Genomic DNA, 15,017 nt, shown 5'->3' on the forward strand with positions numbered 1-15,017 from the left:
CACACAAAAACACACACACAAACACACACACACACACAAATACACACACACACAAAAACACACACACAAAAACACACACACACACACACACACACACCCACACGCCCACACAAACCAACAAACCCCCAAACTAAAACCAACCAACCCCCAAACCCAAAACCTAAACCTCACAAAAAATACAACAAACACACACACAAACCACCACCAAAAAAAAACAACAAAACAAAAAACAAAAAACAACACAAAAAAACAAAAACAAACAAACAAACACACACACACACAAAAACACACAAACACAAACACACAAAAAAAAAAAAACAAACAAAAAAAAACAAACACACACACACAAACACAAACAAACACACACACACACACACAAACACACACACACACACACACACAAACACACACACACACTAAACAACAAAACCAAAAACAAACACATAGAAACGACACACGCACACAGACGACAAACACAGAGAGACACACATAGAGAGACGACACACACACACACAGACGACAAACACACAAGACAACACACACAAAGAGACGACACTACACAGATACGAAACACACAAGAGACGACACACGCACAGAGACGACACACACACACAGAGCCGACTCACACACAGAGAGGACAAATGCACAGAGACTACAGACACAAAGAGACGACTTACACACAGAGAGGACAAACACACAAAAACGACACACACACACAGAGACGACACACACATAGAGACAACACAGACACAGAAACGACACACACACAGAGACGAAACACACACAGAGACGACACATACACAGAGGTGACACACACATAGAGACGACAAACATACAGAGAAGACATAAAAACAGAGACGACACACCAACATAGAGACGATACACACACACAAAGACAACAAACACAGAGACAACACACGCAAAGAGACGAAACACGCACAGAGATGACACACACACAGAGACGACACACATAGAGAGAAGACACACACACAGAGAAGACAAACACACAGAGACGACACACACAAAGAAACGACGCACACACAGATACGAAACACACATAGAGACGCCACACGCACAGAGACGATACACACACAGAGCCGACTCACACACAGAGAGGACAAACACACAGAGAGCCGACAGACACAAAGAGACGACTCACACACAGAGAGGACAAACGCACAGAGACGACACAAACATACAGAGACGACACAAACAAAGAGACAACACAGACACAGAGATGACACAAACACAGAGACGAAACACACACAGAGACGACACATACACAGAGGTGACACACACATAGAGACGACAAACATACAGAGAAGACATAAAAACAGAGACGACACACCAACATAGAGACGACACACACACACAAAGACAACAAACACAGAGACTACACACTCACAGAGACGACAAACTCACAGAGACGACACACACACAGATACTAAACACACAAAGAGACAATACACGCACAGAGACGACACACACACAAAGACGACAATCACAGAGACAAAACGCACACAGAGACAACACACACACACAGAGACGACACACACATAGAGACGACAGACGCACAGAGACGACACACACCCAGAGAGACAACACTCAGAGAGAGAAGACACACACGCACAGAGACGACACGCACACAAAGACAACACACACACAGAGATGACACACACATAGCGACGACACATGCACAGAGACGACACACACACAGAGACGACACACACACAGATACGAAAAAGACACATAGAGACGACACACGTACAGAGACGACACACACACAAAGACAACAAGCACAAAGACAAACACACACACAGAGACGACACACGCATTGCGACGACACACGCACAGACACGACACACACAGAGACGACACACACACATACAGAGAGAAGACACACGCACAGAGACGATACAAACACACACAGAGAGACACACACACAGAGATGACACACACACAGATACGAAACACGCATAGAGACGACACAAGCACAGAGATGAAACACACATAGAGACGACACACACACACAGACGACACACACATAGCGACGACACACATTTAAAATTGACAACACTGTGCAAACCAAAACACTTTTCGGTCATTTCTTGTTAAAATTATCCAATCGCTAATTACCCCTTTTTTCTCCACCTTCAAATGTTCCTTTAGTCATTGCTCAGTTAACACTAAGATGTAAAAAAATATTCCTTTTATTCAAATCCTAATCACCAATCAAGTTATACTCGTTCCTCTTGGCAAAAGGTGTAATGACCAGTAGCATACTATACCTATCAGAAAAACCGGAAGGAACATAAAGTCGTAGAATTCATTAGAAGAACTATACTAGCTTTGTAGTTTTATGAATTTATACGATTATAAGGTTATAGCCTATTAGGGATATAAAGATATATTTATTTAGAGATATAAAGTCTTATTTGTAAGGAAGAACCAACAATATAATAAGGAAACATAGGTATATAAATTTTACCTCAGATCCTAACATTTGATCAAGTTTACTTGTTTCACCAAGCTTTAATCCGATACTTTAAAAATACACTTTCTACAAACAACTGCCCCTTCCATTTGAAATGAGTTGGACCCCTTTTAAAGTAGAATCTTCGCCACGATCCTAATATGGGCACACCACGGAGGATTCTCAAAGATTATATGAAGGGGAAGGTATTGAATAGTCTACCTCAGTGTTTAAATGTTCTGATTAAACGAAGATCAATTTTCTTGTAGAATAGCCAAAAAGTAGAACAGCCAAGGCCCAGGGTGTTTTTTTCACAGTTGAAAAAAGTTTGGAAGAATGGCAAGATAAGTGTGGGAACCAAGGTCAGAATATTGGAAGCTACAGTGACGCCAGTGGTCAAATATGGTTCTGAAGCATGGGTGCTTCGAAAAACAGAGGAAGATTTGCAAGAAGTTGTCGAAAGAAATTGCCTACGGCTTGTTTTGGGCACCTGACTGACTGACCGTGTTTCAGACAGTAGGCTGTGCGAAAATGATGGTACAGTTCCGGTTTCTAGGGCAATAATGAGAGAGACATTGACGTGGCTAGGGCACGTTCTGTGGAGGAAAGATTACTTTTAAGACCAACAGTGAAAATTGTTACCATTCCTGAATCAGCTAGAAATGGCAATTTTTTGTCAATTGCCAGTTTTTCGTAAGACGTTTTTTTAATTTTGATTAAGTATATAAAAAGGTGTCACCATGTTGCCTTGACAAGTTTAAGTTGGTAATGCGTGATGGTATCAGGAGAGCAAACTAGACGGAAGAAAAACCATGAAATGCATTACATCCGAGAAACCAAAATATCTGTTGAAAAAATGGCACACATTAAAGGTAGACAGAGATTTTAAGAAAGGTATTAGTAGAGACGGTGGGAGCCGTGAAGATGTTAAAAGTAGAATAGCCAAGGCTCAGTGTTTTTTTTCATAGTTAAAATTTTTTTTGAAGAATAGGAAGATAAGTCTGCAAACCAAGATTAGAATATTGGGAGCTACAGCGACGACAGTGTTCAAATATGTCTCTGAAGCATAGGCACTCCGAAAATCGGATGAAGATTTGCTAGATGTTTTCCAGAGAAATTTCCAGAGATGTTTTCCTACAGAATGTTCTAGGTACCCGGCTGACTGACCGTATTTCAGACAGTAGGCTGTTTGAATGGTTCAATCCCGCTTTCCAGGGCTATAATGAGAGAAAGATTGAGATGACTAGGTCACGTTCTGTGGATGATAGATTGTCGAAGATTGTCCTTTCCGGCCAACCGTCTAGGGCTAAACGGAAAGCAGGTCGTCCGCGGTTGGGATGGAAGGATGTCGTAGAGAAAGATTTAAAGGAAATGGGAACTTCCTGGGAGGGTGTAAAAAGGGAGACATTGAATAGATTGGGATGGAGGAGGAGCGTGCGTAGCTGTGTTGGGTTCAGGCTGCTTGGTGCTGCGCTGAGTTGTTAGTAGTAGTAGTTAATATATCCAAGGGAGAGACAAAAGGAGGAGGAGGTAGAAATTGATATATAATCCCGAGGGCCGTATCCAGGAATTTGTTTAAGGGAGAGGGGAAACTTCAAAATACACCAAATATGTGTTTTATGCATTTGAATTAAGTTTTACTTTGTTTGACAAACATTTCCAATCCTCATTGAGCCTTCAGGTAAATGCCGAAAAAGTTCTAAGGAAGGGGTGGGGTGGAGTTAAAAATTGATATTTAATCCCTCTTGATTTCTGGGAATATTTCTGGTCTAAGCTGTTATTATGAAAGTAAAGAGTAACATTAAACCCCCAAATGATCAGAATTTATTCCGTATAGAGGGGGGGGGGGCTGCCCTTCCCTCATTCCCACCTCCACTTAATGGTCGTAGAAACTTTGGAGGATGTTAATTCGAACAGAAATTGAGAGTTCTAGTCCTTTTTTTATAAGTACAAAGTAATTGGAGACGAACCAACCCCTATCCCAAAGCTATATTTGATATCTGGTCCTTTTGTAACTCCTTTGGAAATATGATCGACATTTGGAGGTACCTATTTTGTACTTTCTCAACACCTACTCTACTTCAAAATGCGTTATGTAACATTTTCGTAAAGCCTAAATTTACGGCCAAACCCCCCAAAAAATAAATTAGACTGATTTGCTCAGATCATCTTCATATTTCTCTTTTGGATCTCTAGCTATCTGAATTTTTTTTTTTTTTTTTTTAATTGGGTTATATTCTCTTTTCTCACTGAAACAAAAGTAGTCGGGAAATGCAGCTTTGGAATCAATGTTGTTTTGAGTGCCTGGAAATCTTCCATTTGATAACAACTCTTCTTTCTAATAACAGTCGAAAACCCAAAACGTGTTTTGCTATTTTCTCCGTCTAATTTTTTTTCTTTTTCTTTTTTTAGTTTTATTTATTAGTTATTACTGTATTAAAGCTGATGAAGCTAGATAACATCTTATGGCGCATGCTAGCAAGAACGTCAATTGTTTTGATATGTGTAGCTTTTGTATTTTGTAAAAATTGTTTTTCTGTTTGTAAATAAAGAAACAAAATCTAAATTTAGCTTTGGAGGGCTAGGAAGTATCATGAACAACACTCTTATCTCACCATTCTGTGGAATAATAAAAATCAGGGGCGTAATTTGCTATGAGGCAGGGGGGGGGGGGGGACTGCCCCTCCCAGACCTCAGTTTGCCCCCTCCCCCCAGATGAAATTTAGTTTCTTCCGAAATCTTGTCAAAATTAAAATAAACCTGCACAATTCAAGCACCAACAGAAACAGATTAGTTTTTTTTGGTACATATTTACCTTTATAGTACTATAAAGTACCTTTATAGTACTTTTATGTTACTAAATAGTATCTTTATGGTACCAAATGACTTGATTTTAGTTTTTGCTGGACACACTGGCAGATCCAGGGGGCGAGGGTGAACCCGCCTTCAGGATTTTTTTGGCGCCTTCATTCCGTGTTTTTTTTCTATTTCTCACTCTATTTTTTGAAATAAACTTGTCAATTTGGTCGATTATTTGCGCCTTGTCACATTGGCCTTCCCCAAGATTTTGCTCTAGACCCGCCATTGTCTGGACACCCCCAATAGGGCAGCAGCTTTTACTTGCTATCAAGTTAGGGTGATATATGAGAGCCTCTTCTGGCAGATGTGCAAATGACAAGATTCCTCAAGTTAGCCTCCTCTCCCCCAACCTATGGACCGCATCACGGCTAGACTCATTTCAGTTAATTTCTGGGGCCATGGCTTACATGCCCACAAAACTGTAAAAAATTTTGTTGGCTTTCCAATTTTTTTCTTTCTAAATTTAGACTAGATACAGATGGTCGATCTCTGATTTTCGAAGAGATAATTTAATCCTCAATTCGAATCCAATGTCCCCAAGAATTTTGGAGTTAGTGTAGTTTTACTTCTTTCTTTATTCTGCCTAGTAGGCTTAGAAAAGATACTCTTCTATTATTTTGCAAATTACACAAACTTCAAGGGATCTTTCTGTTTCTGTTTCACCATCCCTCTTCCGGAAAAGATTTTAGAATTTCAGCCTCCTACCGTTACTGAGCTACAGACTATTAAGGTAATGTAAAGAATACGACATTGGATTTTACAGTTCCTGCCGACGGTGCTGATCTCTGTTTCATGGCTTTTCAGGCAGAAAGAACATGATCACTAAAAAAAAACCCAAAAAAAGCCAAAAAAAAACAAAAAAACAGCAAAGCAGCCCTGTTGTTTTGCAATAGAATTAGGATTTAGTGCATATAATTTTTTTTTTTTAGCTAACATGAAAATATAAAAAAACTGACAGCGTCTGTAATTACAGTGATTTCACTTTCTCATTCCACAACATGTACTTAACGTAATAATGTAAGCACGTCTACGATTCGTCAGCTAAAAACAATCCACCAATCAGATATTCTCGCGGACCTTAGGCAAACCACTGCGCTACACCTATTAACTAATGTGAGACACCTTAATCGAAGACGAAAATTAAACTGTACTAGCCTTTAAATCCCCGAGAATAGTACACTAACGAATTGTTATCGTTAAAAACAATAGAATTGTTGACAACCTTGGAAGCCAAAAATTCTTTTGTTGCATGGTGATCAGGCACCAGCCTACTACTACTACTAACAACTCACTGCACCACCAAGCCACCTGAGGCCAACACAGCTACGCACATTCCTCCATCCCAATTTATTCAAAGCTCCCTTTTCACACCCTCCCAGGAAGTTCCCATTTCCTTTGAATCTTTCTTTGACATCCACCCACCCAGACGAGAACAACCTGCTTTCTGTTTAGCCCTAGACGGTTGGCCGAAAAGGACAATCTGTCATCCTTCATCCGCACAACGTGCGGATGAAAGCATAGTGGGTCTGCATGCAAAATTTGTTTGGTACAATTATTCCGTATGTTAGATAGATAGATAAATAATTGTATTTTAAATCCAAATATCCGACCATGAACACAGTAAAATAATATAAAGGAATATAGTAAATGGAGGGGGGGAGGGGTGTTGGACCCCCGGAAAATGCCCCCCCCCCCCAAAAAAAAAAAAAATACCCACCCACGGAAAGTAACCCCCGTGGAAAATACCCCCTCCTTTTGAAAAAAAACCTCGCGGAAAATAGCCCCCCCCCTGTGGAGAATAAGGTTTTTAAATTTGAAACTTTTATTTGAGTTATTTTTAGTTTCGTTGAAAAATGCCAAGGAACGGGAAAAAGAGGAATTGACACACCAGAAGTATGTTAAAAACTTAGAAAAAAACACAAATCAATTTGTGTTGAAAAAACATTCCATATGAACTTCTGCAGTTTTCGGCGGTAGCGGGTGCCAGACTAAAACAAAAGCGAAAAAATGAATAAGAAAAAAATATAGGCGAACAATCATCAAAATTAAGCTAAAACACATGGCACCAAAAAGTTTAAGAAGGTTTGGCTAATCTTTGAAAAGATACTTGGCTGTGAGAACCAACACATTCTAAATTGTTTAAGTTTTTACGGACAAAAGCGTTGTCAAATTCTACGAGTTTGTTTTTCTTATCTTCCAAGTGTAAAACTACCACAAATCCCCATTAACAAATAAATGAAACTCAAAACTAACGGAAATTATAATAGATAGCCTGGTCAAGCTCAAAACGATCAAAAAGTAAAAGGAGTATGGGTGACAACACCCATGTCTTCTTCAGACCAGAAAATAATTTGCACTTTACTTAAAAAAAAAAACAAAAAAAACGCGTATTTTCAGTTTGATATACATATTGTGATATCTATTCCTTATCGCCTTAATACTTCTTTATTTGTTGAAGTCAGTAGAATGCTTCGTCTGGATTCTAGCCAATTATGTTCCTTCCGGTGTTATTTGCCCACTTTACGTTCCATGGCAGCTTTCCAAGGCAGATTACCAGACTGGTTATTTGGCAGTGTATAATGTAGTCAAACATGTTTTGAGAGTATGTTCGTAATAATTTAAGCAGACAGGTTTTTTTTTGTTTTTGATAAGAATTGCACAATGAATGTACATCGTGAGTTCACGTGGACATTTTTTTTAAAAAACTGGTATGTTATAAAGTAGCCAAACATGGTGTGGGAGCACGCACGAAATTATGTAACTCAGCCAGAGTGGTTTTTCGAGGTAACATCCGTTTTTACTCGTCCTTGAAATTCCGTATAAACCCCCTTCCCCTCCAACAATACAAACCCTTAAAATATGATGTGTATAGTCGTTAGAAAAAACTAAGTATGCTTTTTTCTATTATGTAAAAAATAAACCCCCTCCTCCATTGCATTGTTACGACCATAATTCCTTACTTTTTAGTTATTTCGTTCAAAAATATCCTTTTCCCATCGTCCATCTAAAATGTGCTGTCTTTTTCCGGTTTGAATAAAACCATCCATGTTTATAATCCTGTTACCAAGAGGGGATGATTTCAAAACAACATTGGCATGCGTCTTATCGGGGTTAAGATAACAAAGGATGGAAATGCGCTATTCAAGACTCGTTTACAAGAGTTTTCTTTTTTTTGGCCAAATTAGACTAGATGTATTTGATGAAAGCAAAAGGGTTTAACAGATGATTAAGAGGCTTTTATAAAAATATAAGACAGGGAAGGGGCCAATGTATCAATTCCAACAGGTTCATTGTAAGGTGAAAAAAAAACTATTTCTTCGAATGAAAAGTAAATTGTGTAAATGCATTTGGACCACGACGTAGAAGCTTCATACAATAGTCTAATGATGGAGAATCAGTTTTCATTATATCGACAAGCATTCCCCGAGAAAATATCTTTCTTTGAATAGACAACTTTAGAAAATCGTGTTTTTCTGAACTTTCTAGGGCGGGGGTAACTATTTAGTTTAAATAATTCTAAGAGGAATTGAGTTTTATGGATGGTATGGAAAAATGGTACTTGTTAAATATTTAGATAAACATACGACTAAGAAACGCTTCACTATAAATAAGGCAATTGTGTTCTTCCGAATTTCTAGGGCGGGGGTAAGTATTTAGTTTAAATAATTTTAGGGGGAATTGATTTTTTTGTCTTCTGTGGAAAAATGGAACGTGTTAAGTATTCGGGTAAACCTACGACTAAGAAACACTTCACTATAAATAAGACTGTTGGGTTTTTCTGAACTTTCTAGGGCGGGGGTAACTATTTAGTTTAAATAATTCTAGGAGGAATTGAGATTTATGGATGGTATGGAAAAATGGTACTTGTTAAATATTCGGGTAGACATACGACTAAGAAACGCTTCACTATAAATAAGGCTATCGTGTTTTTCCAATCCTTCTAGGGTGGGGGTAAATATTTAGTTTAAATAATTCTAGGAGGAATTGAGTTTTGCGGCTGGTGTGGAAAAATGTTACTTGTTAAATATTCGGGTAAACATACGACTAAGAAACGCTTCACTATAAATAAGACTTTTGTGCTTTTCTGAACTTTCTAGGGTGGGGGTAACTATTTAGTTTAAATAATTCTGGGAGGAATTGAGATTTATGGATGGTATGGAAAAATGGTACTTGTTAAATATTCGGGTAGACATACGACTAAGAAACGCTACACTATAAATAAGGCTATCGTGTTTTTCCGAACTTTCTAGGGTGGGGGTAAGTATTTAGTTTAAATAATTCTAGGAGGAATTGAGTTTTGTGGCTGGTGTGGAAAAATGGTACTTGTTAAATATTCGGGTAAACATACGACTAAGAAACGCTTTACTATAAGTACGGCTATTGTGTTTTTCTGAACTTTCTAGGGCGGGGGTAACAATTTAGTTTAAATAATTCTAGGAGGAATTGAATTTTATGGATGGTATGGAAAAATGGTACTTATTAAATATTCGGGTAGACATACGACTAAGAAACGCTTCACTATAAATAAGGCTATCGTGTTTTTCCGAACTTTCTAAGGCGGGGGTAACTATTTAGTTTAAATAATTCTAGGAGGAATTGAGTTTTATGGATGATATGGAAAAAATGGTACTTGTTAAATATCCCGATAAACATCCGACTAAGAAACGCTTCACTATAAATAAGGCTATCGTGTTTTTCCGAACTTTCTAGGGCGGGGGTAAGTATTTAGTTTAAATAATTCTAGGAGGAATTGAGTTTTGTGGCTGGTGTGGAAAAATAGTACTTGTTAAATATTCTGGTAAACATACGAATAAGAAACGCTTCACTATAAATAAGGCTATTGTGTTTTTCTGAACTTTCCAGGGCGGAGGTAACTATTTAGTTTAAATAATTCTAGGAGGAATTGAGTTTTATGGATGGTATGGAAAAATTGTACTTGTTAAATATTCGGGTAAACATACGACTAAGAAACGCTTTACTATAAATAAAGCTATCATGTTTTTCCGAACTTTCTAGGGCGGGGGTAACTATTTCGTTTAAATAATTCTAGGAGGAATTGAGTTTTATGGATGGTATGGAAAAATGGTACTTGTTAAATATTCGGGTAAACATTCGACTATAAATAAGGCTATTGTGTCTTTCTGAACTTTCTGTGAGAGGCGGGGGTAACTATTTAGTTTAAATAATTCTAGAAGGAATTGAGTTTTGTGGCTGGTGTGGAAAAATGGTACTTGTTAAATATTCGGGTAAACATACTACTAAGAAACGCTTCACTATAAGTAAGGATATTGTGTTTTTCTGAACTTTCTAGGGCAGTGGTAACAATTTAGTTTAAATAATTCTAGGAGGACTTGAGTTTTATGGATGGTGTTGAAATATTGCAATTGTTAAATATTTGGGTAAACATAACGACTGAGAAACGCTTCACTATAAATAAGGCTATCGTGTTTTTCCGAACTTTCTAGGGCGGGGGTAACTATTTAGTTTAAATAATTCTAGGAGGAATTGAGTTTTATGGATGATATGGAAAAAATGGTACTTGTTAAATATTCGGGTAAACACACGACTAAGAAACGCTTCACTATAAATAAGGCTATCGTGTTTTTCCGAACTTTCTAGGGCGGGGGTAACTATTTACTTTAAATAATTCTAGGAGGAATTGATTTTGGTGGCTGGTGTGGAAAAATGGTACGTGTTGAATATTTGGGTAAACATACGACTAAGAAACGCTTCACTATAAATAAGGCTATTGTGTTTTTCTGAACTTTCTAAGGCGGGGGTAACTATTTAGTTTAAACAATTCTAGGAGGAATTGAGTTTTATGGATGGTATGGAAAAAAGGGACTTGTTAAATATTCGGGTAAACATACGACTAAGAAACGCTTCACTATAAATAAGGCTATCGTGTTTTTCCGAACTTTTTAGGGCGGGGGTAACTATTTAGTTTAAATAATTCTAGGAGAAATTGAGTTTTATGGATGAAATGGAAAAAATGGTACTTTTTAAATATTCGGGTAAACATACGACTAAGAAACGCTTCACTATAAATAAGGCTATCGTGTTTTTCCGAACTTTCTAGGGCGGGGGTAACTATTTAGTTTAAATAATTCTAGGAGGAATTGAGTTTTGTGGCTGGTGTGGAAAAATGGTACGTGTTGAATATTTGGGTAAACATACGACTAAGAAACGCTTCACTATAAATAAGGCTATTGCGTTTTCTGAACTTTCTAGGGCGGGGGTAACTATTTAGTTTAAATAATTCTAGGAGGAATTGAGTTTTATGGATGGTATGGAAAAATGGTACTTGTTAAATATTCGGGTAAACATACGACTAAGAAACTCTTCACTATGAGTAAAGCTATGGTGTTCTTCTGCATTTTTTAGGACGGGGATAACTATTCAGTTTGAGTAATTCTAGGAGAAATTGAGTTTTATGACTTACTTGAAAACATGTTATTATTTAAATATTCATGTAGACATACGACTAAGAAATGTTTCACTATAAATAAGGCTATCATGTTTTTCCGAACTTTCTAGGGGGGGGGGGGGTAACTATTTAGTTTAAATAATTCTAGGAGGAATTGAGTTTTGTGGCTGGTGTGGAAAAATGGTACTTGTTAAATATTCGGGTAAACATGCGACTAAGAAATGTTTCACTCTAAATAAGGATCTAGTGTCTGTCTGAACATTCTAGGGCGGGGGTAAGTATTTAGTTTAAATAATTCTAGGAGGAACTAATTTTTGTTTGTGGTAAGGAAAAATCGCACGTGTTAAATATTTTGGTAAACATTCGACTATAAATAAGGCTATTGTGTCTTTCTGAACTTTCTGTGAGAGGCGGGGGTAAGTATTTAGTTTAAATAATTATAGGAGGAATTGAGTTTTGTGACTGATGCGGAAAAAATGGTACGTGTGGGGTAAATTAAGTTTTGAGGGGGGTAAAAATGGTAGTTATTTAGTTCCCGGTAAACAGGTGACTTGAAATGCTTCATTAGAAATAGTTTATTGCTAATGATACCTCCTCGAAAGATATTTTTTTATTGTATTTTATAGCTATTAGCCAAACATTGCTCTGCGTTTGTCACACCAACTAGTAAATATTTATCGGGGTTTTGTTTTTTCAGTTCAATTATTTTCAGTGTAAGCCAATATAATTACCTCATTCTTTTATTCTAACTTAACTTGTAGGAATAGGACTTCTAGAATAAGGATTCATTCTTTTGACTAAATCAGTTTATTCATGTAAAATGGTGAACAAAAGACTATTAATTCTCCGTATTCTTCTTCTTCTTCTTATCTAGCTAAAAGTTGCGCTGTGTTTGTCACACCAAACAGTAATTATTTATCGGGCTTTTATTTTTTTTGTTCAATTATTTTCAGTGGAAGCCAATATAATGCTAGAGGGAGTAAAAATGGTAGTTATTTAGTACCCGGTAAACAGGTGACTTGATATGCTTCATTAGAAGTAGATTATTGCTAATGATACCTCCTCGACAGATATTTTTATGGCTCTAACAATTGTACTCTATGCTTGCCCAGAGACACGATGTGGATTTCCCACTATTGCTCTATGGCCGGTTATTGACACTACCTAGTTTATTGCATGTATTAAATCAGTATTTTTTACACATTGGAACGATAAACACATAACTAATATCTCTAAAAAAGTGAAGATGAAGCATTTTAGGAAAGTGTGTTCACATGATAGTGTTATTGTAGAATTGAATGCCGACAAGGAGAAGTATTTAAACTATGAAATAAGTGCAAGTGGTAGCACTATCGGAAAGGTATGCGTGCATTGTCATGGGAGTAAGGAATTAAATTACTTTGGACTACCAAAAAAATTAAACTCTTATGATTGTGGATATATGCGAGATTGAAATCTCCGGAGATGATTGCACTCAAAGAGAATTCCAACATAAAAATGATCGTTGATGAAGAGGGGCATCTTCTTTCTATTACTTTTGGTAACATGTTGCCCAGTGTTAAACCCTATCGTCATCTTTCGGGTATTAGCAGACAAATAAAAGCAAAGACGAAAAGAAAGGCATAATCTTCTACTAATATCATAAGCTCTATCCTGTCTACGTGCTAATACTGTTACCTGCGTAAAAATAGTGTGATAATAGACAGTGAGATTGCTAAAAAAACCAAAAGGGCATTGGCGGAAAATATCGCAAAGGAATATAAAGATGAATCAATGAAAACCAAGTACCAGCAAACGTTACTGCCCTTGATCAAAAAGTCAATGAACCAAATAATACCAAGGACGAAAAGCATATTGAGCCTGTTGATGAGACACCAGTAAAAATTGTGTATGACTAAAAATGGCATAATGATTATTCTACTGATTATGAACTAAGAAAAGATAATAGCCATAATATCAAGAGAGAACATGGTGAACTATTTTATGGAACAGATTCAAAATATCCAAAGTTAATCATTGATATTAATAATGTATCATAATATATTTTTTGTATTAATATTCTACATAGCATTATTTCATTAAAAATATATTATGCATTACATTGTTGTGTTCATTATTTTTAGAGTAAGCTAGCATATCAAACGTTTAGAATGTCTAATAAAACGTCGGAGATGTAAGAAAAGGAATTTGCATACATCTATTGTCAGACACATGGGATAACATTGACAAAATCTTGGTATCAGAATGAATAAATTATTTATCAACATCCGTTATTGGATATGTCATTATGAAAAAATTGTAAGTAAGTAAGTAACAAACCCTTTCTTGAATTCGCCATTGGGTTGCACAATACAGGAATTTAATTCAGGAAATTATGAAAAACATTGCAAACAAACTCTTTCTTGAACTTGCTTCCTGGACAGACAATACAGCAATTTCACTCAAAAAATTATGAAAAAATTGTAAGTAAGAAGCAAACTGTTTCTTGAATTCTCCTCCTGGATGCAGAATACAGATATTTCATTCAAGAAATTATTAAAAAAAAATTGTAAGTAAGTAACAAACTCTCTCTTGAATACACCTCTTGGATACCCAATACGGAAATTTCATTCAAGAAATTACGAGAAAATTCTAAGTAAGTAACAATCTCTTTCTTGAAGTCCCCTCTTGGATACGCAATACGATACGGAAATTTCATTCAAGAAATTATGAGAAAATTCCAGGTAAGTAACAATCTCTTTCTTGAAGTCCCCTCTTGAATACACAATACTGATATTTTATTCAATGAATTATAAGAAAAAGGAAAGTAAGTAACAAACTCTATATTCATTTCACCTCTTGGATACAAAAAAAAACATTTTATTTAAGAAATTAAAACGAAACTCTAATTAAGAAAAAACTCAGTCTTGAATTTGCCATTTGCATGCAAAATAAAGAATTTTAATTCTATGGGAACTCTACACGTGCTTAAACACGTTTTGAAACTACATGCTATTTGCTTGCCTTTCCTTGGTACCTTTCCAAACGAGCATGGATTCCCCACTGGTTCCTAAACATTGCAAAAAAGTTAGCAGTACGAACGGGGGATTCCTCACACAAGTTTGTTTCAACTCCACGTTTTCAACCAGACCGGTTTTTTAGGCAACATCCGTTTTTAGGGGCCAATCAAAGACAGCGGAGGTTGCTCCATATGCGATTACTTGATTGGTGATTGGTTACACACCATCACGGCACATACATAGTGAGAGAGACATGCAA

This window comes from Artemia sp. Qi Xiang Cuo, chromosome 6, assembly GCF_049724085.1.
Source record: "Artemia sp. Qi Xiang Cuo chromosome 6, ASM4972408v1, whole genome shotgun sequence".
NCBI lineage: Eukaryota > Metazoa > Arthropoda > Branchiopoda > Anostraca > Artemiidae > Artemia > Artemia sp. Qi Xiang Cuo.